Below are 23,446 nucleotides of genomic sequence, written 5' to 3'. Positions count from 1 at the left end.
TATATATCACCTTATTTAAAAAAAATTATTATGATTTGAACGCCAAAAATAAAGTTTTAATGTAATTTCATAAATTATTTTTGCATGTACATTTTTCCACAAATGTTTGGCAATTCGTCATACATAAAAACTAACAACAACAATACAAGCAACGACAAACAAAACAACAACAGCAAATCAATTCTATCAATTAGTAGAGAATTGACAGATATGGCAGCACCCCCGAAGAACTCTGCCATACTATAAAATTATTTTTTGTTAACTAGTTTTTGAGGCAATTATTGAATTTATTTTTATTCGTCAGGTTTATAATTTCTGGAGGAAGAGAATTTTTTTAATTGAATATCACTGTCACTAGTACTAGGACTAACGATCAGTTTATTTCTATCCTAAATTAATGCTTCAATTCTACAAGAAGAGTCTTGTAATAGCTTCTCCTTGTTTCAAATTAACTCATTCATAATAGCTGCACTAAATATATATGTTAATTTCATCCACTTCCACTAAGCACTCCTGGAGGTTTACACCAGATCTGTTGGCTTTTTCCTTTCAATGTCCTCGTTAATGTTGAGTTGTCCAAAAGCTGGATTGCCTCAACATTTTGGTGGTGATGTAGAGCCTCTTCATAGGTCCTTGCTGTTTTTACAATCATCTTCTTGCCAACCAAAGCAACAACAACAACAACCAGTTGTGATTATGAGTTGGAGAGTTTACAAAGTGGTTGATTTGCAAATAATTAACGGATACAAATATTCTAGCTAGCTATATCATATTGAACTAAATTCAGGATGGCATTAAGCGAGAAAGTTATGTTTGCAATGCTGGAGAAAATAAAAAATGAGATCAACGATAGCACGCTCACAATTATTAAGGAAGTGATTAGTGAATTGAATATTCCATCGTTACTTGAAGAGCAAAATAAAAGAATGGATAAGCTGGCTGAGGAGAATGATAGATTGAAGATCGAGGTATCGCGGCAACGGGTAGTAATTGATTCTATGCGTAGAGAGAAAAATCTTATATTTTATGGAATGGAGGAGAAAGAGGGTGAGAGGCGTGAGCAGATTATGGAGAAGATAATGGATTTGAGTAATAGTGTAATGAAAGTCGATCTGAAAGAGGCAGATATAGATTTTGTCAAACGATTGGGAACTGCTGGCCCAGGTGTCAAACGCCCAATAATGTTGTCATTGGTATCGAACATAAAGAGACAGAGTATTATAAATAATAGTGCAAGATTAAAAACCTGTAAGCTATCTGTGTCTCCAGACTATGACAAGGAAACGAGAGAAAAGAAGAAGAAATTGTATTCAATCCAAAGGCAACTGCGGGATGCTGGCTATGACGTTAAAATCAAGGGAATCGGACTTCTAATCAATGGAAATTATACAACTTGGGATAATTTAACAGAAGATGCACTGAAAAAGTATTTTGAGAAGGCCTCGCAATCAGCATTCTCTGCGTTGCGTAGAAGTAAACGAACCGCCCATCAGAAACAGAACACTGCGGTAGCTACAACTGGAGGGACTGTGCCGGGCACTCTTTTTAATTCAGGCCTTTTCCCAAGTTATAATAGTAAATTTAATACGCAATAGACTAGAGCCATTATTGTAAGTGAGTTAGCGAAATAAATTATTTTCTCTCTCTATTATGAACGGCCATGACTTCGAGTTTCCCATGATAGATATTTAAAAATTGTGGCTCCGAGTCGTCGAGGAATGTAGATTATGGAATTATCTCTAAAACTTAGCCTTCTTGTCGCGACATAAAGTGCGATAAGTTGGAAAACAGCAAGCATTGAAATTATAACAAACTACCGATTTTGCAGTTACTATTTGGTCCAAAGGCTCTAGAAGCCACGCGACGATTGGTCAAATTGATTCCTTTCGCCCAATAGGAGACCTGTTTCTAAATACAGTAGTGGGGGGATTCCCCAACCGCGAGACCAGATTACGTTTCGGAGGACACTTTGCTAGGAGCACTACGAGAGTAAAGATGTAGTCATTATGTTTCGCCCTTTTTGGGCAAGTTTATAAGTTTATTTCGTTAGTTAATGTAGGAGCTAGTTTTATTTTTATTGAAGTTTAAATTTTCTAGTAGTGCCATGTCCTGAAAAGTTTGATTGTGTTTCTTCATCATGTACGAATAATTGTTTCTTCAAATAACCGCTAAGCGGTTCATGTGTGTCCCCAAACCAACTTCTTGTACTACCACCCCTTTGGTTCCGCAACTTTATGTAACACCGCTTCAAGACACCCGTCCAGACGACAGGTCTAGGGACGTAAGAGGACGTCGCCGTCAAGCCAAATTCAACCGGCAAAAGCTCACCGCCAAAAACAAGGTACTGTAACCCCGACGATAAAGCAACGTACAGACCAATGAAAGTGCAGTGTAGTGAAACAAAGGTTCATTCGAGAATGTCAATCAAAAGTGGGGATTCAAAATTATTATGAAATGGGTTATATGGGTTACTATCGACGAAACTTGGGTTCAACGGGCTTTTCTTTCTTGAGTAATTCCATGTTGAAATGAACTTGTTATTTGATGACTGATATTGTTTGGTTTTGTGACGTATTGCTATCTAATCGGGATAGTATTTCGCCGGCAGAATAATATTAACGTTTTAGAAGTGCACTTGCTTGTAATGCATTTGAACATCAATAAAGGCTTTTATTATTATTATTATTATTATTATTATTATTGTTAGCTCGCACAAATAATAATACTTCTCACACTTTTCCGTATTCAATTCTCTTATTACCCGGTGTTTAAAAATCAGGCATCATCGAAAGAATGAGAGCTCCGTTGCTTTTTCATTCCAATGAGCGCAACTGTGGGTTCTATTTTAGATAGACGTAGACGAAGAGTATTTCGCTATAAGTTCACTATCCACATCATAGATCTACTACACCATACTACTACATCCAAGATCTTATTTTCTAGGTAATATTTTGTCGAAACCAAGATCCAAGATCTTATTTTCTAGGTTATATTTTGTCGAAACATTTTTCTCCCAGCTCTCAGCTCTAGACATGTCAGCAGGAAGCTGCAGTAATTGGGATGAGAAGTCGATAAAAAATGGTTACATTTTACATGTCCGTTCTTGGAATATGTGCTCGGGAAACCTCCCCACTGAACAGCGTCATATGCTTTTCCAGCCGTTTTCCATCTGCCGCTGTTGGACGTGCTTGTCTCCTGTATTTTCAACTGAGACTCTTTATTGCTTATTGCTCAGTTCAGTTCGATGAATAATTTGCAGCAACAATGGAACAAGCTCTTTTTGAATGCATGCTCTGCAGCCTCCTCATATTGAGTTCTTTGTTTCATATTATACTGTACTCATGCAGTACCATCATACCAACTCAAAACAGTAAAGCACTTCTCTATTCATTCATTGATTGATTTCTGCAGAAGAATTCAAATAGGAGCCAAGAATATGAAAATATAAGAGCATGTCAACATCGATAGGGAATATTTGAAATCGACTATTCAATATATTGTAGTCACGGACAATTATTGAATGCACTCACGCTACAGAAACTGAATTATTGTCATCAATGTTTTTGAAACATGATCAAATCTATCCTGAGTATCACCCACCATTGGGAGCTGAGATAAAGATCTTCAAAGTTCGATAAAATTAAACATTTTTCGATCGGCAACGTCATTTGATTCTATGGAGCCTTCATTTGATTTTTCATTTCCACGGTAAAGGCTTAACTGTCTAACATATCATTGTGATTTGTATCAAATACTTCATAGAGCGTTATTGTGGGTTGATATCAAATTGATGTATATCATTATCAAGAATAAATTTATCTCAATTTATTGCTGAGAAAATACAATAGAATAGGAAACTTTATTGTGGCTGTGGAGTTTATTACTGATTGTATTTCATAATAAGAGTGGGAGTGGTATTGGTAACATAAGCGGAAGTCGAAGATGAGCCAGCTGGGAATTATTGTAAGAGTGATAATATATTATTGGCTATTATGAGATTATGTCTGATCTTCTTTCAGCTTTTCATTTTGGTATATATCACCTTATTTAAAAAAAATTATTATGATTTGAACGCCAAAAATAAAGTTTTAATGTAATTTCATAAATTATTTTTGCATGTACATTTTTCCACAAATGTTTGGCAATTCGTCATACATAAAAACTAACAACAACAATACAAGCAACGACAAACAAAACAACAACAGCAAATCAATTCTATCAATTAGTAGAGAATTGACAGATATGGCAGCACCCCCGAAGAACTCTGCCATACTATAAAATTATTTTTTGTTAACTAGTTTTTGAGGCAATTATTGAATTTATTTTTATTCGTCAGGTTTATAATTTCTGGGGGAAGAGAATTTTTTTAATTGAATATCATTGTCACTAGTACTAGGACTAACGATCAGTTTATTTCTATCCTAAATTAATGCTTCAATTCTACAAGAAGAGTCTTGTAATAGCTTCTCCTTGTTTCAAATTAACTCATTCATAATAGCTGCACTAAATATATATGTTAATTTCATCCACTTCCACTAAGCACTCCTGGAGGTTTACACCAGATCTGTTGGCTTTTTCCTTTCAATGACCTCGTTAATGTTGAGTTGTCCAAAAGCTGGATTGCCTCAACATTTTGGTGGTGATGTAGAGCCTCTTCATAGGTCCTTGCTGTTTTTACAATCATCTTCTTGCCAACCAAAGCAACAACAACAACAACCAGTTGAAGTCAATAAGGTTTTGCAGGAAATTTTGAACAGTTTAAATATTCTTTCTGGACGACTTGACAGCTTGGAAGGGAAGAGTAAGAGTATCGAGAAGAAAACTAGAAAATGAATATTGCGAGCCAACAAGATATAAGGATTGCTACCTGGAATGCCAATGGAATAAATAATATCAATAATAATAGAAAACAAGAAATAGAAATATTTCTAAAGACACAAAATATAGATGTTTGCCTCATCTCTGAAACCCATTCAACTGAGCAGACTCACTTCAAAATCAATGGATATAATGTTTACGAAACTATTCATCCTCAAAATCAAGCAAGAGGTGGAAGTGCTGTAATAGTGAAGGAGAGTATTGAACACTATGAAGACTTCAGTATTCAAAGTGATGAAATACAGCTAACTGTAGTTGGAATAGAGTCCATCAACCAGAAAATACTTGTTGGAGCTGCATATTTTTCACCACGTTACAATTTAAAGAAAAATGATTATACAAATATTCTTCATCAGCTTGGAGATAGATTCATAGTGGGTGGAGATTTTAATGCCAAGCATAAGGATTGGGGTTCAAGACTCACGACTACCAAAGGAAAAGAACTCAGAGAGGCTATCCAGGAGCTGGGCTGCGAATTCCATTCAACAGGGACACCTACGTATTGGCCAACAGATTTGAATAAAACTCCAGATCTTCTAGATTTCTTCATAACAAAGAAAATATCCAGTAATTTTATCGACATTGGAGAGAGCTTTGACCTGGATTCTGATCATTCAGCTGTAATTCTCACACTTAGTGAACGAATAATAAAGAAAGAAGACAGACCAATGTTAGTCAACAGAACAACAGACTGGGAAGCTTTCAAAGTGGATTTGGAGAATGAAATCAACTCGAATATTCCACTTAGAACAACTGAGCAGCTAGATGAAGCCGCAGAAAATTGCATGTGGCAAATCCAGAAATCAGCCTGGAAAAACACCAGACAATATACCAGGAAAACAAAAGGATGCAATTACCCTCTGGAGATTCGACAACTTGTTTTAGAAAAACGAAGGGCAAGAAGAAGATGGCAACAAACTCGTGATCCTGCTGACAAAAATATCTTGAATAACAAAACACAACAATTGAGAAGAGAGATAATGAAACTAACTGAGGAATCCATTAATAACTACCTTCAAAATTTGACAGCTGATGCCAGTACAGATTATTCATTATGGAAAGCAACAAAAAGAATTAAGCGGCCAATATTACAATCCTCTCCAATTAGAAAACCAGATGGTACTTGGGCAAGAAATAACAGAGAAAAGGCAGATTTATTTGCTAATCATCTAGAAGAAATCTTCCAGCCAAACAACATTCAATCTGAAATTGATCCTGAAGAAGATATAATAGATGATTTAGATACAGAGATTGATCCAGTTTCTATAAATGAGGTTCAAGAAGAAATAAAATATAATCTGAATACCAAAAAAGCACCTGGGTTTGATCTGATTACAGGTGAAATCTTGAAGAAACTTCCAAGGAAAGGTATTGTCATGCTAACATACTTATTCAATGCATCACTCCGATTACAGCATTTTCCTACAATTTGGAAGGTGGCAGAAGTCATTATGTTGCAAAAGCCTGGGAAATGTCCTCAAGAACGAAAATCATACCGCCCAATATCTCTTCTACCTGTAATTTCAAAGCTTTTTGAGAAATTGCTAATGAAGAGATTGACTCCCATCATAAGTAGCAGGAATCTGATACCAGCCTATCAATTTGGTTTCAGGCAGAAGCACTCAACCCTGGACCAAGTACATAGAATCACCAATGTAATAGAGAAGCCATTAGAGAAAAAATCGATATGTTCAGCAATCTTCCTTGATGTGGCACAGGCATTTGACAAAGTGTGGCATGAAGGACTGATCATTAAACTTCATAAAATTCTCCCCAATCAACTTTTAAAACTTTTAAATTCATACATCAACAACAGATTATTCAGAGTAAAACAAGGTGACGATGTCTCCGAATTGAAGGAAATAAGGGCTGGAGTTCTACAGGGTAGTGTTCTTGGACCAGTTCTTTATGTGCTGTACACAAGCGATCTTCCTGAATTGGATGCAGTGACAATAGCTACTTTTGCTGATGATACTGCAATACTGGCAGAAGGGGAAACAGTACAAGAAGCAGCCACAAAACTACAGAATGCTAGCAACAGATTCAGTGACTGGACCAAAAAATGGAGAATTCGATTAAATGAGATGAAGTCTATTCATATCAACTTCACAAACAAAATTATCAATGACCCGATTCAGATAAATCTGAATGGGAATGTAGTACCACACAGCAACACAGCAAAATACCTTGGAATGACTCTTGACGCCAAGTTGAAATGGAAAGAGCATATTAAGATGAAGAGGAGCGAGCTAGGACTCAAATACAGTAAAATCTATTGGCTGTTGGGCCGTCAATCACAACTCTCATTGGACAACAAGTTATTGATCTACAAATAAATTCTAAAACCTGTCTGGACGTATGGGATTCAGCTTTGGGGCTGCTCTAGAACATCTAACATCAGTCAGATTCAAACATTCCAAAACAAAGAACTGCGGAACATGGTGAATGCGCCCTGGTACATAAGGAACAGCGATTTGCACCGAGATCTGCACATCCCCTATGTGACCTGTGAGATAAGACGATTGGCAACCCATCATGAGTCACGTCTTCATCAACACGACAACACCGAAGTCATCCAACTACTAGACAACACTGAACTCACTAGGAGGTTGAAGAGAACAAAGCCCTTCGAGTTGGTGTAGTGCTAGTGGAGTGATTAAAGTATATTGAATAAAAGTGTAGTGAAATAATTTAAAGTAGTGAAATGATAGATTGGAACTGTAGGCTTCACTGGAAGACTTTAGCAATAAAAAATAATTTAGGATAAGAAATAACAGAACAAAATTGATGGTTAGTCCTAGTGACTAGTTTTAATAGAAATAACAAAAAAAAAATAAATCTTCTTGTCTGTCTCCACCTGAAGGTGTCTATGAAAGTCGGCGTTCCTGATGAAATATGGAGCATTGACAGCATTTCGCAGAAACTTGTTTTGGAATCGTTGAATGATGCCAATATTGCTCTCTGCTGTACAGCCCCACAGTTGTGCACCATACAACCAGACAGGCCTCAGAATTTGTTTGTAGAGTAGAATTTTATTGTAGGTTGATGAGCTTGAATTCCTTTGTGATGGTGATAATATTGAAATAAATAAATTAATTATGGGATTGTATTTTCATAGAGATAAATTTAGTATGGGTTCATTCGAAAAGTGTAGAATTAGGACTTCAACAATGAGACTTTAGTGACCTTGTGATGTACCAATGATCGTACAGCCCTCAAAATACAAAATAAATTTGTTCATAGGCTAGTACAAGAACGGAATAGCTTCTATCACCGTAGAAACATATAATCTTATCTGAGGTCGATAGACGATCGCTATCTAACTTACCAGGCAAGAAATAAATAAATCTGTAATTGTATGCCTTCCAAAAAATTAGTCAATGGAAAAAACCATATATGTTTATATGCCAATGGATTAGAACGGTAAAGTTATATTTGAAGGTTAGTTTCAAAATGTAAACATAACCCCGAAACAAACCAAGGCTAGCTCAGTAACAAGTAGCAAATTGAGAAGGCAGTTCAACTAAACATCGATCAAAGAAATAATATATTATTAAATTTTTCATTTTATACTTTCGTGTCTAGGCCAAATAAGCCCGAATATTTATTTATTTAAACTACAAAGAAAAATATACTTGTTGAAAAATATGAACAAACTAGCTTAGCCATATATAACGTTTGAGGGTCGATATACTAGCGTATAAAAAACAATATAAACAAAAAAAAATAGGAAGAAATATTTATTTATTATGTTATTCGTTATTGTTATAAACATATATATCCTTGTCTACTGTATCTTATACTAGCATGTCTATGTTTTATAATCATTAGCTGTTCATTGAAACCAATTTAAAAGTATATCATCATAGACGAATTCTATTATTTATGTATTATTATAATTATAAAAAACTATCTGATAATTTGGAACAACTTCAAACCAGGAATTTCACCATATTTAAAGCTTCAAAGTTGGACACAGTGACACCACCCATTCGGCGTATTGGTTACGTCACAGGATCGGACCAATCCCGAATTAATATGTAAATTTGGCAAGATAAAATTTGGAGAAGAAATTGAAGTGAAAATTGGAAGAGGAAGACTCGAGGCCATTTTGCAAGGATCATCGGTAGGATGCAGACCTAGTCCACGTACCTAATTGTTTAAAAGCTTTAATTTCTGTTTCATGTAACTTAATCTTCGTTTTCTGTTTTTAAAAAGTTGTTCCAAAGTTCCTATAATAATTGTGATATCAAGATTTTAAATTTCATTTAAATAACCCCTAAATTATATCAGTGAAGTCTGTTCAACATTTTTCGCCACGTGGAAGGACCCAGCCGGAACGATATATTCTACGGCCGAATATATTTCGAAAAACCAAAAAACGGAAACAAAAGTCTACGTAAGTTGTTCGAATATAAAAGGGGATCCCCATAAATCTGCGAAAATTGTACAGCGCATAAATTCGTTCAGTTAGAAAAGTCATGACTATAGTTTTAAGGGTACAAAACTTATCATAATTAATTTTTATAATATTAAATACATTTAACTATCCACGCTGTACTTAGCTAAAAGGTCTATTTTCCTTAGGCGAAACCACACCCTGAGAATAATTTCAATTATTAATTTATTCTATTTTCCGAATCACTATTTCATATTAACTTGTTTTTTCTTGTTGAACTAGTTCAGTTATGACCCTTTCCAAGGGCTATTATCCATTTCATTTTGTTTAATTGAAGAATACCGAACTTTCTATATAATATTTATAAATTAAAGATTCAAATCTACTATCAACCAATATTTATTTTGTATCTATTGAAAATTATTATTCACATAATTTGTTCATTAATTTATTCCATATTTGCTGTAACAGTTTATCTCTCAGAATATATCCATATTACCGTTTTGTTAAACTGGATTTACTTCATTTTACCTCCAAATTCGTTCTTTCTCGACTGACACACATTGATCATTCAGGACACGTCCTGTTTTGCAATAGTCAGACAGTAGCGAGTATAGTATCTATCATTAGACTATTATCTATTCTGGTGGTAAGTGGTGGTCGTTTTTCTTATCAAGTAATAAATTCTGTCATTGGGAGTATCCCACAGAATCAAATAGTAAATCGACTCCCACCGGCCTGCTACACCGAGGTGAAGTGAATCCCGCATCATCAGCCGATCAACGTTGAAAGGAGAGGTAATAGATCGTATAGACAACGTTAGAATTAAACTCGGTACTCGAAATATTTACTATTTTGGTCCAGCATTTCGCTACATAACCTATAGTATTTATCAGAGACCTGGTTCGCATGGATTTGCCATTCTACCTGTTGTTTCATACGGTCTAATATCTTTCCAAATTACGGCACAAGTATTGGATTCTGGATATATTGGTCATCACTTGGAGAAAAGGTTCACTCCAAAGTTACTATCTCTGTTCGATCATAGTGACAACAGGATTTATTTTCAGCAGATTCAAGTTGCACTGTATTTTATTATTAAAGTGAATTTAATTCCACCTCACTATATTATAGCCACCTACCATATTAAGTTAGAAATTCAGGTCCCTTACTTCGGCTACCTTTGTAGACCGACAAACCCTCTGTTGTGCAAATTAACTTTTTCAATCTGTCCCATCCATATACTAGTCATTCTGCTTCGATACATCGATTTAAGTGATATCGACAATTCGATTAAACAAATATCAACCAATCTAACCTACAAATATCTATCATTGAATCATAACCTCAAATATTACAACCGTTTAATTATTTTATTTAATCAGACTATTCTAATCATAAATCACTTATTCATTTTGCGTCCTCTTCTTTCTACGGAACAAAACAGTGGGGCATTAAACGTTGAGGAATATTGCCCATGGTTTATGATTGTAGTTTTGGTTTAATTGGTAAGAGTTTATAATTATCAATTTTAGTGCATGTTCATGCCCCTCCCAGGAGCAGAACTTGACACATGACGCTTCAACGTGAGGCCGATATTTGACACCTTGTAGCTGAATTTTGTGTGTAAATTTTTATCGTGAGAAATTTATTTTTCTTTTAAAAAATAATTTTCTCACATTAAGATTTTGCTAACTTGCGTCCGGGAAGACTTCAATTTTATGCAGGGTTGAGGTATTCTCACGGAACTGTATTTCCGTTAGCGATGGAAAATACACGAGTATTTGGGAATATTTCAAACTTGCATTATTTTCCTTTCCCACGGAATTATGCTCGTCTCCACGTGGACCATTGTCTCGTTGGTGGAAGGGGAACATAATTTGCGTGGAATAGTTCAGTTCCAATCAAGCCGCGGCCGAATTCACATTTAGAATCCAGAGGTAGCCTCGGGCCTCGAGGGCTCAAAATTAACGTGTGTGTTGAATTTGTTTGCTATTTAAGTTTGTTAATATGCATTATTTTTCGCCGTGAGTCCAGTTGAAGTAGTTTATTGATTATTTGAAGTGAATATGTCAATGTTTGTTTAAATTAGTAAGTTATCCGGGAGTAATCAGTGTAGTGAAAATTTCTAAATAGTAATGAATTTATAAATTGATCGATTGTTAGTGCCATTATATTTTCTAGCTCATGCTAAAAACCCTTGTATGATCGAATCCCTAGTATCATAAATTTGTAATTGAGAAATGAGAAAAGTCCACGCTACCTTCGTGAACAGTTAGAGTCCAGATAAGCAGTTAGCAAAATCTCACATGCAGTCATCTTGAATTTTTAGAATGTGCAATGAACCGATATGGATTATTTTTGTTATTGTCCAAATTTAAATTAGTTTAATTCATTTAATAAAATTTTACAAGTTCAATAGAATGTTAAAGTTTGTTGTTTAATAAAGTCCCATGACTCGCCCTTTAGAATTAAGAGATCTCTTAATTCTACCCCCATTCTGGGTCGGTTACACCTCCCTATCAGCCAATACATCCTACTGTACTTGTAGTTGAGCTCATCCCTCTTTTTCTTGACATGACTTTTCCACCGAAGTTTGGCATCCAGAGTAATGCCAACATATTTTGCCTCGTATGCATATGGTATCACGTGGTTGTTGATTCTGACTGGTATTTAATCATGCGGTCTATTTGCGAAGGTCACATGGACAGACTTTTTTCATTCCATTTAATTCTCCAGTCTATTGGTCCGTTTTTTTAATTTTTGTGAGACTTACTTGGATTTTTCTTGTTGCTTCTTCATTGCTGTCTCCTGGAGCTAGGACTGCTGTGTCGTCTGCAAAGGTGGCGATGATGTTTTCTTCTGGTACAGGAATATCATTTCTGTAAAGCAGGTAGAGAATGGGCCCCAAAACACTTCCTTGAGGCACTTCTGCTTCAATCTTCATTGATTTTGAGTAGATATCTTCTTGTTTCACCATAAAGTACCTGTTTAAGAGGTAGGATCTCAATATTGTTGAATACAGGATGGGTAGTATTTTCTGGAGTTTCCTGTTCAGACCCTCATGCCATACTTTATCAAACGCTTGAGCTACATCAAGAAAGACGGCTGCACAGTACTTTTCCTCCTCAAGGTCTTTCTCGATGATGTCAGTTGCCCTGTGGACCTGCTGGTTAGTTGAATGCTTACTTCTAAACCCAAATTGATGATCTGGGACTAGATTCCTTGATTCGATTATTGGCTGCAATCTCTTGAGTAGCACTTCCTCATATATTCTTGACAAAATTGGTGAAAGAGATATAGGTCTATAAGATGAAGCCTTGTGTGGTGGTTCTCCTGTTTTTTGAATCATTATGACTTCAGAAACCTTTCAAATATTTGGGATGTACCTCAGTCTTGAAGCTGCATTGATGATGTTCCTCAATTTTTTCAGGGTTCCAATTGGAAGTTTTTTGAGCACTGACCCAGTAATAAGGTCATAACCTGGAGCCTTCTTGCAATTTATATTTCTGATAAGAACTTTCAGCTCATTTAAAAAAACTTTTGGTTTTGGAATGTCCCCTATTTCTGTTGAATATTCATCCTTATTAACGCACTTTTCTCCAGTTTGTTCATGTGGCTGGAAAGCCTCTTCCAAAAGCTCAGCAAGTCTCCTAGCTGTCTGGTTGTTATTTCTAACCCAATCGCCATTTTTCTCCCTAATAGGAGTAGCTTGTGCAGATTTCATCAGATAGTTTACTGCCTTCCAGAGTTTAGTCAGAGTTTTTGTCACTGCCCAGGTTTCTGAGATATTCGCTTGTAAGCAATTCCTCATGGTTTCTAATTCCATCTCTCACTTTTTGAACAAGTGAGTTTAAATGGGTCTTGTCTTGTGGATTTCTTGTTCGCTGCCCTTTTTTCCTAGCTAGCCTCTTCTCATGGATGAGATACAATACACTTTGAGAATAATGTGTTCCATCTGGCCTTTTCATTTGGAGAGTGCATAATGTACTTTCTCAAGCTGCCTCTTGAATATTTTGTGTGAATCTTTCGACTTCAGAAACCAGTCATTCTTCATTCCTGATATGTAAATTAAGATCTACTCTCTACTCTAGGGTCTGTTGAAATTTTTCCCAGTCTGTTCCTTTATTCACTAGTTTTAGCTTACATTCTCTCATTATGAATTGTTCACTAACCTCCAATAGAACAGCGGTGTGATCTGAACTTAAATCATCACACTCTTCTACTTTCATATTGTTATATACAAAGTTCCTGAACACAAAAAAGTCTATCATGTCTGGTATTTTGTTCCTGTCTGTTAGCCAATAAGTAGGTTTACCTGACGATAAAGTGTCACACCTGCATTCTTGAACAGCCCTAAGAAGTTCATTTTTCTTTGGATTTATTAATATTGAGCCTCAATATGTATTTTTGGCATTTGAATCACCCCCAATAATAAATCTGTTACCAAGACGATTGATCATAGCCTTATACATTTCTTTTGTAATGTTATGCCTTGCTGGGCTATAGATTGATGCTAGAGTGAATTCGTGTATTTTAGTCTTAACTGAAATGGATGTGATTTGCATCTCTTTTGTTTGTATAGATGTGTTTTCGAAATGCTTTATGCTATCTCTTATTATAATTGCACTACCACTTCTCGCTGTATTTTGAGGATGTATGGTGTGATAAACTTTGTAGCCTCCAGGTCTCATGTAAGATTCCTTAGTAAAATGTATTTCTCCTCATATATTAAGCATATGTCTATGTTTCTAATTTGGAGTATTGCCAACAATTCCTGGTGTCTCTGTTGCAGCCCATTCGCATTCCATGTCATGATCCTCATAGCATTATTCATCTTGTATTGGATGATCTAGTGTAGTTGTTCTCTATTTTCTTCAGTCTCAGTTCAAAAACAGTCATCAAGGACTCCTGTCTATCAAGCTTTTCGAGAATGTGAGTTAATACGGCATGTATGTTCTCATTGGTTTTTGGTTTCTCCACTTTTTTTCTTCGAGAAGTAGCCTCAGAAAATGTTTTTCCAGATTTGATAGTAGAACTACTCTGAAGAATTTTTTTGGGTTCCACTGCTGGTGTAGAGGTTTTGTTTGAGACCTGATTTTCAAAATTTTGTTCACCTTTCAATTGGTTACTGCAATCGTTTCTCATTTTTTGTAGTTCAACTGCTACACTACATCCTCTATAGTTGGCTGGGTGCTTCCAACCACAATGAACACATTTGGGCTCATTCTCTTTAGAATTTGTGCAACTAATGATGCTTAGCTCCCGGTTGCAGTATTTTTGAGTAAGGCCATAGGATTGGCACCTCTTACACTGTGGTGTCAGCTTCGATGTTAACAATGCCTGTATCTCAATTTTGCACCCCATGATGTGTCTTATTTCGTAAATTTTCTTAATCTGTTCTTCTGTACTAAAGGACAATACAAACATATCCAGGGGCTCCTTGGTCTTCCATTTCAGTTTATTGGTAGCATTCAAAATCTTAAATCCCTTACCCTTAAGATCAGTCACAATGCTTTCTGGTTCACAAGATTGGTGTAGCTTTTTCGCCATCACTCTTATTGGCCTGGTCTGCTTGTTCTCATACGAAAACCAGGAGCATTTTTTCTCATTGAGCCATTTCGTAGATTTCCGAAAATCCTCTTCATCAGTGAAATTTATCTTAAATTTGTTCCCTAATAACACTTTGAAATTGAATGTTCCTTTTCTTGCTATTCTAACAATTTCTTCTTGTATGACTTGGAAGGGTTTGACATTTTCTATAATAACTGGTGGGAGGGGAGGTGACTTCCTCTTTCAGAATTATTTGACTGAGGTTCAACTGCTATTTTGAATTTTTTTTCCTCTTTCCTTTTCTCCTCTTCATGGATTATTGGTGGAGAACTGGTGAGTTTCCTGTTCTTAGTTGAACGTTTATTCCGCGGTCTTATCCACTCGGTTCCTTCCGCCAAATTGTCTTCATCAGTTTCGTAGTTCACCTGTGACGCAGCCATAGGTTTTTCTTTATTCATATTAACTGAAATTGCTTCAAGATGTTCTATTCTTCTAATGAGGGAGATGTTCTCTTCTTCCGCTTTCTTCCACTTCAGTTCAGACTCTTTTCAAGCATTGTGAAGAACCTGCTCTGCCGTTAATTTCAATTCGTTTGGTTTGAAATACTTTTCAGGAGAATTCTGCATCGGTGAACTATCAGAAATATTTTCCCCATGGTTGACAATCATATCTGCATCCTGTTCTTCGAACTCCGGTACCAAGAATGTAGATGGTTTTATGTCCGTTATTATTTTATATGATGTGCATAATGACTAATTTTTGTGACACACGTACTCGCGAACGCGGTTATACACAATCGACCATTCTGCCTATTATGCTTTGCTTGCATAAAATTCGACTACGGAAAATCTGGTCGTTGACACGGTTTGTTCCAAATAAAGAATATTCAATAGAACAAACTGCTGACACTACTATTTACACTACAGTACACAGCTAAACAACCTTCCGCTACAAACTCCAGTTCAATACTGGGAGAGCATTTAAAATCTTTTTGATCATATATTGAGGGTTTGTCTCCTAGAATGTAGTTCTATGGGCCTAAATTCTTAATTCTTTATTATTCCCCGTATATTGTATGTGTGAATAGATACAGATGTGATACAGGACTCTCGCAATTTGAATCCATAAATTGCACATTCTTAGATATTTCTTCCCTTCAGGAACGTATTTTTCCAGTCTCTTGCTCTATCTATCGATTTAATAGAGATTGAGTCTTGACAATATTTTTGAATTTAACATTTTTCAGGATTATGATCTGCTATTAGTTCCTCGCGGCTATAATAGCAATAGCAAGTGGAAACACTTGAATACGAGCAGTTGGATACCTGCTGAATACTTGCAATAGCAAGTGGAAACACTTGAATACGACCCGTGCTCCGCAAGGGTTTCTTGGAAGCTCAAAAAGATTGAATTTAGATTTATAGAATAATTTATAGAATAAAAGTGTACAAAAACAACTGTAATGGTTCACAATTAAATAAAGAAACTTTGATTGGGCTTTTAACCTGCATGCCAGGAACTTTGTACCTCAAATCGATTTTTTTTCCAATTATTATAAAAATTATACTAGTAGTTCTGTGAACAGTAGACCTCGCGCAGTAATAAACCACAGTCTCCTCTGATACTGTCTATCAGGGTAAATTCTGTCCTGTCCTGTCGGGTCGGCGAGATATCGGCGTATGAACTACTAATGGCTGTTTTGGTTGTTCTATCGACAATGCTAATGATTCGACGTAAACAGCTATGCTACTATCATCAAAATCCTACCGAGTTGAAAGCAGAGAAATGTCGGAAGAAAATTATGCTACTTCAAGTTATCAATCGCATGCCTCACTGCATGCAATTAATATTCCACACAACAGCTGTTTTTTTTTCACCAAGTTACATTGAGATATTGAATTGCATGCGTCAATGTATGCAATCTATAATCCACTCGACAGCTGATTTATGATGAATAATTATTCTATATATATATATATATATATATATATATATATATATATATATATATATATATATATTATAATATATATTATATATAAATTTTTACTTTAATATTGGCGTATGAAGGAGGCTCCTTTCCCTTTTATATTATCCTTGAAATCAAAAATTCCCAAAAACCTTGTATATACGCGCAATTTAAAAAGGAACATACCTGTCAAATTTCATGAAATAAATAAACAATAAATATTCCATTTTTCAATTTTTTTCAAGTGTAGTACGATAAGATTCGAGCATTGTGTCAAAAGTTATGACTGTTTGAAATTTTGATCCTTGAGGTGTCCTCTCCTCTAAGAAATACTGAAATGAAGTGCATCTAAAGCTGGGTTTTTGTTTGTGCGTATATGCCGTCGTCGACCACGACAGGGAGAGAATCTCAGATTGGGTAGATTTCAATTTGTCTACATAACCTAAAAGATTGTGTTCAATTATGTTTTAATGGGGCAGGTTGAGCTTATACTATTTTATATTAAATGGCAATATGTTGATATTATAAGAAATGTTTAATTCTTTAATAGTAAAGACAAATAGTGAAAAGTTTTTTGATCAGCTGTTTTAATACACTTGGAATTTGGACAATATGAATGTCAATAATGCTTATCGTCGTCGACTGCGGAAATTTACGCACAAACGAAAATGCACCTTAACGGGTGATTCTCATGGAATATAATCTTATGAACTTATATTATTGTGCAAAATATCAATGTGACGACAATTTAGTTGGTGATGATGGTTGAAGCTAAAAATTAGGTGTTTTTCACAATACAAGGAGCATTGTCGTCGGGTGTACCTGGAAATCTATATGAGATAGAGCGTTCTACCTGATCTCAGATTGAAGTGCACAAAAAAAAGCCCAGAAGGATTTTGAATTATACATCTAAATGGTAACAGTCGGGAGATATTGTTGATCGAAAACTAAGATTCATCAATATTGATTTTTTCTTTAAATTTCACTCGTTTTTGAAAAATCATAATTCAGTACACATTAACGGATCTGGTGGAAATAGCTGAAAACTGGAAAATGATCCGTAAATACGAGGTTTTTGGGCCACTCTGTATCTAGCACAAGGAAAATTGTCTCCATAAGCAACTATGTGAAGTATTGTGACTAAACGTGTCTTGTCTTTTCTTGACTAACTGGTGTGTATCTTTCCTAAGGAATGATTATCTACATCTGGTACCAATCAACGACACTAACTTCAACTCCAAACTACCGTTTTAATTCCAGTACACAATTTATCACAGGGTGACGTGTTTCTTATACAGCTGGTAACTTTAGATGCCAAATCATATTATCACAATATGATCTTGAATCATGATCATGTTTACGTTCTTCGGTAGCCGCTGGGCCGAAAATTTCGAAAACATAGGTCTGTAAAATGGATTAATAAATAATCATTATTAAAATTTCTGGTCAGAAACCATCCCCAATATTCACACAACATAATACCGAAGGCCATTCTGTCAAGTAGTTTGCGAGTCTATAGGGAACAAACAAACAAACACACAAACATACATTCATTTTTATATTGGTTTGATAGATTGGTTTGATTCATTTTTATGATGCAACTTTTTGGCTATGTGTGCTTGATTATGTTTTTTGTTAGTGTGATAAACTTCTTTTTTATAGCTGAGTATGCGTTTTTATCATTCCAGACGATAGAAAGGTCCTAACAGAATATAAAATTAGCAAATTCAGTTAAATTCATAGTGGAATTATAAGTTTTTCTCAAATTTAAAATTACTGGAACAAAACTCGTTATCTTTCATAATGAAGCAAAACGCGTCATAATGCTAATACTTCTGCAAAACCTGTTATGTGCAAATGTTTTTTTTTTTTAGATTAATGAAAAATTCCACATCAATGATTTATGACCTGATACATCAATAAAAGTAATTTTGTTTTTACAATTTAAAAAACTATTATCAAAGTGCTATTGCCTTGTGTAATCCAACGACAGTCTCTTGCCTTTTGTGAAAAAAATCTTTGGTTGGAGTTAAAGAGTTTTGAAACTGGACAACTCAAATTTTGCATGAAGAAATTGGTTCTGGACTTCTCTTATGCATCCAAATGATATATAAAAAAATCAGAACCTCAATATATATCGCAAGCACACCTCCTTTTTTATGTCTATATTGACTGGACTAATCAGCAATGTCGCAATTTGAAAGTCAACTAAGGAAAGCATCGGAATCCTTAATTAATTGAGCCAGTAACCCAAATTTTAGTATTTTCTGGCGAATAATCTCAGAAACTCTTGAAAACGTAGATTTTGGGCATTATATCTTTCACGTAATACTAAATCTCCTAATAAATTGAACATATCTTGGCAATAGACACGACATTCTCTATTTATTAGTGCTCGAAAACAGTGAGAAACACCGATTTGGACGCATTTCAATTTGAATTTTCTAAATTCGTTCTCAATGCTCGTCTATAAGAAGGAGACCTGTCATAGAGAAGCAACACTGGTTATGCATACTAAATTTGAACGTTTCTTGTTCTGATGATGAGTAAGCACTGAGTAGATGAGTGTCATTTCGCTCTGCTCCTTTAAGAAGATTTTGTGTGTTAACAACAGCAAGTCATTCAGAATTATCTGAGATTCAATCTATTCCAAAAATCAGTTTGTCATGAACATTCTCAATTCTCAAAGCAATAAAGTCCATTCCCTCCATCATACCATCATTGTAATGCTAATGGAAGCTCTCTGATTGATACAATGATACACAATTATTCTGAAAATACTTTGGCGAAGGATCAACAGGCACAGCCCAAAACTGTTCCCCCATCGAATTTTGATTCTTAAAATGGTTTGAGTTCACATTCTTGATTTCAAAAACTTATCTGTGATTCTTCTTACTTTTATCAAGACACTGCTTAATAATCTAGTTCTTGATCCAAACTATTGGAAAAGTTGACTATAATTAGCCTATAAGCACGAACCATTGGGCTTGGTGTTTTTCTTTTTTGGTATTCAACTTTCGATTTACCGGAATGGTTACAGCCCATTATCACGCAATCCTGTGATTATTGAAAAGTTGAAGTTGCGCGCCAAGTTGACTATATAGCTCGGGATTGAGTCGAATGAAAATTCGTTAAGACGATTCCGACTCGCAATATTTGCGAGAGGAGTGAATTATTTTGCTGTGCTTTGTTTGGAGCACCTTATGGGAGGTGTGAAGACAAGTTGACTAGATAGTAAAGATTTCATGACTCAAGAACTATCATTTTGGTTTCCAAAACCATTTTTCCTTGAGAACCTACAATAATTATATTTAGAAATATAAGTTTCATGGTTCTTCATGGTTGAATTCTTCTTCTTCTTTCTTCTTTCAAACAGGGATTAGGCTATTGCCTAATGGTAGAATGTTTTTATGATTATTATATAATTAATGTATCCTATTAATCTATCCACTGTATACAATAATAAAATTCATCGAACGAGCGTAGAAAAAAATCAAAATTGGACTTGAGTCACAAGTCATCCGTTTGTAGTTTTGTTTGTATGTTCGACGATTACTCTCAAATTCTTCCATCACTCAATTTCGAATATTTAACATGTATCCTTTGAAACATAATACAGATAAAATACGTTAATATGTTGGGAAATAAGATTCACAGACTTCTTTTAAATCCTTATTATTTTGGATTCATAATGCGAGAATTGATACGTGCCCATGATCACAATTTTGTGATTAACTATCGCTTAGATGAATCAAGAATCATGTGCCTGCCACTCGGTTGGAAGGGTGACCGCGTGACCCAATTCCTCTGAATAATATGATTCATGAGTTGTAGAATCACGTCGCAGTGGTTCGGAACCCACCTAAAAATGTAGGCTCATTAATCTCTCATTATCACCTGCATCATTACTCAAGCACAAGCCTGGATCTCATGTGGGCATCATCCTCAGCAAAAAAAAAATGCTATATTGGTATATAGAATCATGAATGATCATAAGGGAAAAAATCAGATGGAATATTGCAAAGCGACCAACCAGGGATTCCCATAGAACAGCTGATAGAATATAAGCGGCATTTTAAGCGATCTCTCATCTGCACATTTTCAGCCCACGAGCTTCCCTTCAGTTCATAGGTTTCAAAAATTAACCTTTTGAAAGATTCTCAAAAGAATTTGAAAATTATTACAATCTGATAATGAGTGATGTCTTTCAGGTGTCAAACAACAAGTGAATGCTCTGCCACTTGGAATATTTTGGTTTTATTTTGAGAAGTCTCATGAACCAAACTCCCTAGAAGCCAATTCCTAGAAGCCCTAGAATCTTGCCAATTGTGGATAGACATTTGCCATATAAACGAGGCTGATATAGAAAAGATAATGAGCAAATTCCGCTGTAACATAGATCAATGCATCTACTCACATGCATATTCTTGTATGAATTATTGACTCAATTGATGGACGAAATTATCCATCTTCATTAGTGTAGACAGTAGAAAGTTGTATTTAGACTAATCAAAAAGAGAAAATTGATAGGTGGGGAACTTATTTCTCAGATCCTCTTCGCCTTAAATTGAAATTTCTTCAATTAGAAACTATTCCCCACAAATGAATCATAATCCTAAAATATTACGGAAAAAATATTATTTTTGATAATAATTTATTATAGGTTATAGGATGGTGGAGATAATAACATATTGTTTTTTATGAATAATTTTTTCATGTATAAACCAACCTTATTTTTGGCTGACTTAAAAGTTGTTCGGGTTGGAAAACGTGCGCTGATATGTTGTATGATATGTCTAGCAACAGCAGCCGAGCGTTCTCTCGACAGGCGGACAGCAACTAAGGCAGTTCCATAGCCGGCCAAAAAATCAACCCCTACAAGAAGGATGCTCACCATGATACTAAGGAGATTTACGAGCCACCCCTAATTTATTATAGTGATCATTATGTTTCGCAACGGGCTGAATATTGCAATGAACCGTTCTGTGATGGCTACGATAGATTTGCTCAAGTCTCACAAATATATCGGTATTGTTAAGGGGTCTCTCGCATTTATAATTCGGATACATTATTTAAAAAATATATATTATTTTTAAAAAGCTTGAAATTAAGCAAGAAGCAATTCATGCATGCAGGTAAATTTCGAAATAATCAATTAACTCTGCCGAATAAATTGCTTGTGAAATAATGCGGAATGATTATTGCTAGTGCAAAATTGTTATTGTTAAAAGCTGTGTCATTATGTTAAGGAATGTCACCCTCCCGCAAGTCAATGAATGGTCAATGTACCAGAGCGCTTATAAGAATTTCTGAACTAAAGAATTGATGTATCGAGTAACATTACATTACATCATTACATTACTGTTACGGAAAAATAACATTTATAGCAATGTCACACTTTTAAGCTAAAATATCTCGAGAATCGTTGGAAATATCACAAAACTCATTGAACAAAAACTGTCATCTCGTTTGAACGCATTTTCCCACGATATGAGCGTGTGTAGAAAATTAAAAATGCAAATTTCAAACACCCTCATCACTTTAGCAAAAGTGGTAAGGATGGGGACCTTTGATATGTTCACTTACTAACTGGTCCCAACAAAGAGGCGAAGTCGAAAATTGTGTTTAAATCATTCACTCCAAATTCCTTTGTCAATAGTCTATTGTTGCAAAACTCAACATTTCACTTTCAACACTAAATCTGCTGCAACACTCGTGGGGAAATGCGTTAAATTTTGAAATTATAAATTATATTGAGGGAAATTTGATGTCAAGCTCATATTCAGCATGGATTTTCTCAATCGATTTCAAAAAAGTTATAATAGCAAAAACTTTGAGGCAAAAGTATTTTTTCAAAAATGTCACATCTTCAAGAGCGACTATTCTGCTGACTATAGAAGATATAGGAGAAGGTAAGCGATGAATAGTCTAGTGTAGCAAATTATGCCAGCTTCAATTTTTTATAGAATAGTCATGTCCGTAAGATGCATGGTTTTCGAGTTATATGCGAGAAACCAAAAAATGAAACCCTTGATCCACCACGACCCCCTCATCACAGGGCGTAGAGGTGGGAACTTTTGATATGTTTACCTACTTACTACATTGAACCTTATTATATTTGAACGGGGTCAAGAATGGTCTTTCAAATTGTTCCCTCTATAGCTCTTCGTTGACTGGACCAAGTGGTAATTGATCAGGAATAGTCATCGAAAGAGTGATGGGTTTCATCACGGACATGCATCAAGTATCGTAGGAGCATCCTCTTTGTAAAGCGAGTTTCCCAGTAAACTGTTACACACTTACAAAGCGTCGGCGCACTGTCCAGTTTTCCCACCCCACTAGACCCACCCCAGTTTTCCGACATGACCTCCCGTACCCCGTCACCCTACAATGGATGATTCTACCTCCGCACGCAATTTTCCATGCAGCGACGAACGTAAACCGCGCTCATGCCTGCCGAACATCTTCCGGCAAACAACCAACTCATGCGGTCAACTGCCCCTCCAAACAAGAGCGAAAGAGACAGCCGACAGTAAAGGGTGACTATTAACGATACAACCACAACGTGCATGAGAGAGAGAGAGAGTGAACGTGCGACAAATAATAAGAGAATGAGAGAATAGCATGTGAACGGTTGGAGCCATCGT

The 23,446-nt window shown here is 35.5% G+C and overlaps 1 protein-coding gene across 1 annotated transcript in view; it reads right to left on the bottom strand.

Moving 5' to 3' along the window:
* LOC111064142 (adhesion G protein-coupled receptor E3) overlaps positions 1–21,667 on the bottom strand; it is a 160,203-nt gene extending 138,536 nt beyond the window's left edge. Inside the window, exon 1 of the mRNA XM_022351858.2 lies at positions 21,529–21,667. The gene's annotated coding sequence lies outside the window, so the exon portion shown is untranslated. The remainder of the gene's footprint in view (positions 1–21,528) is intronic.
* Between the last annotated feature and the right edge of the window lie 1,779 nt (positions 21,668–23,446).

This window comes from Nilaparvata lugens, chromosome 3 (assembly GCF_014356525.2).
Source record: "Nilaparvata lugens isolate BPH chromosome 3, ASM1435652v1, whole genome shotgun sequence".
NCBI classification, from domain to species: domain Eukaryota; kingdom Metazoa; phylum Arthropoda; class Insecta; order Hemiptera; family Delphacidae; genus Nilaparvata; species Nilaparvata lugens.
The sequence above is the reverse complement of the archived record's forward strand: the minus strand, read 5'-3'. Positions and strand labels throughout refer to the sequence as shown.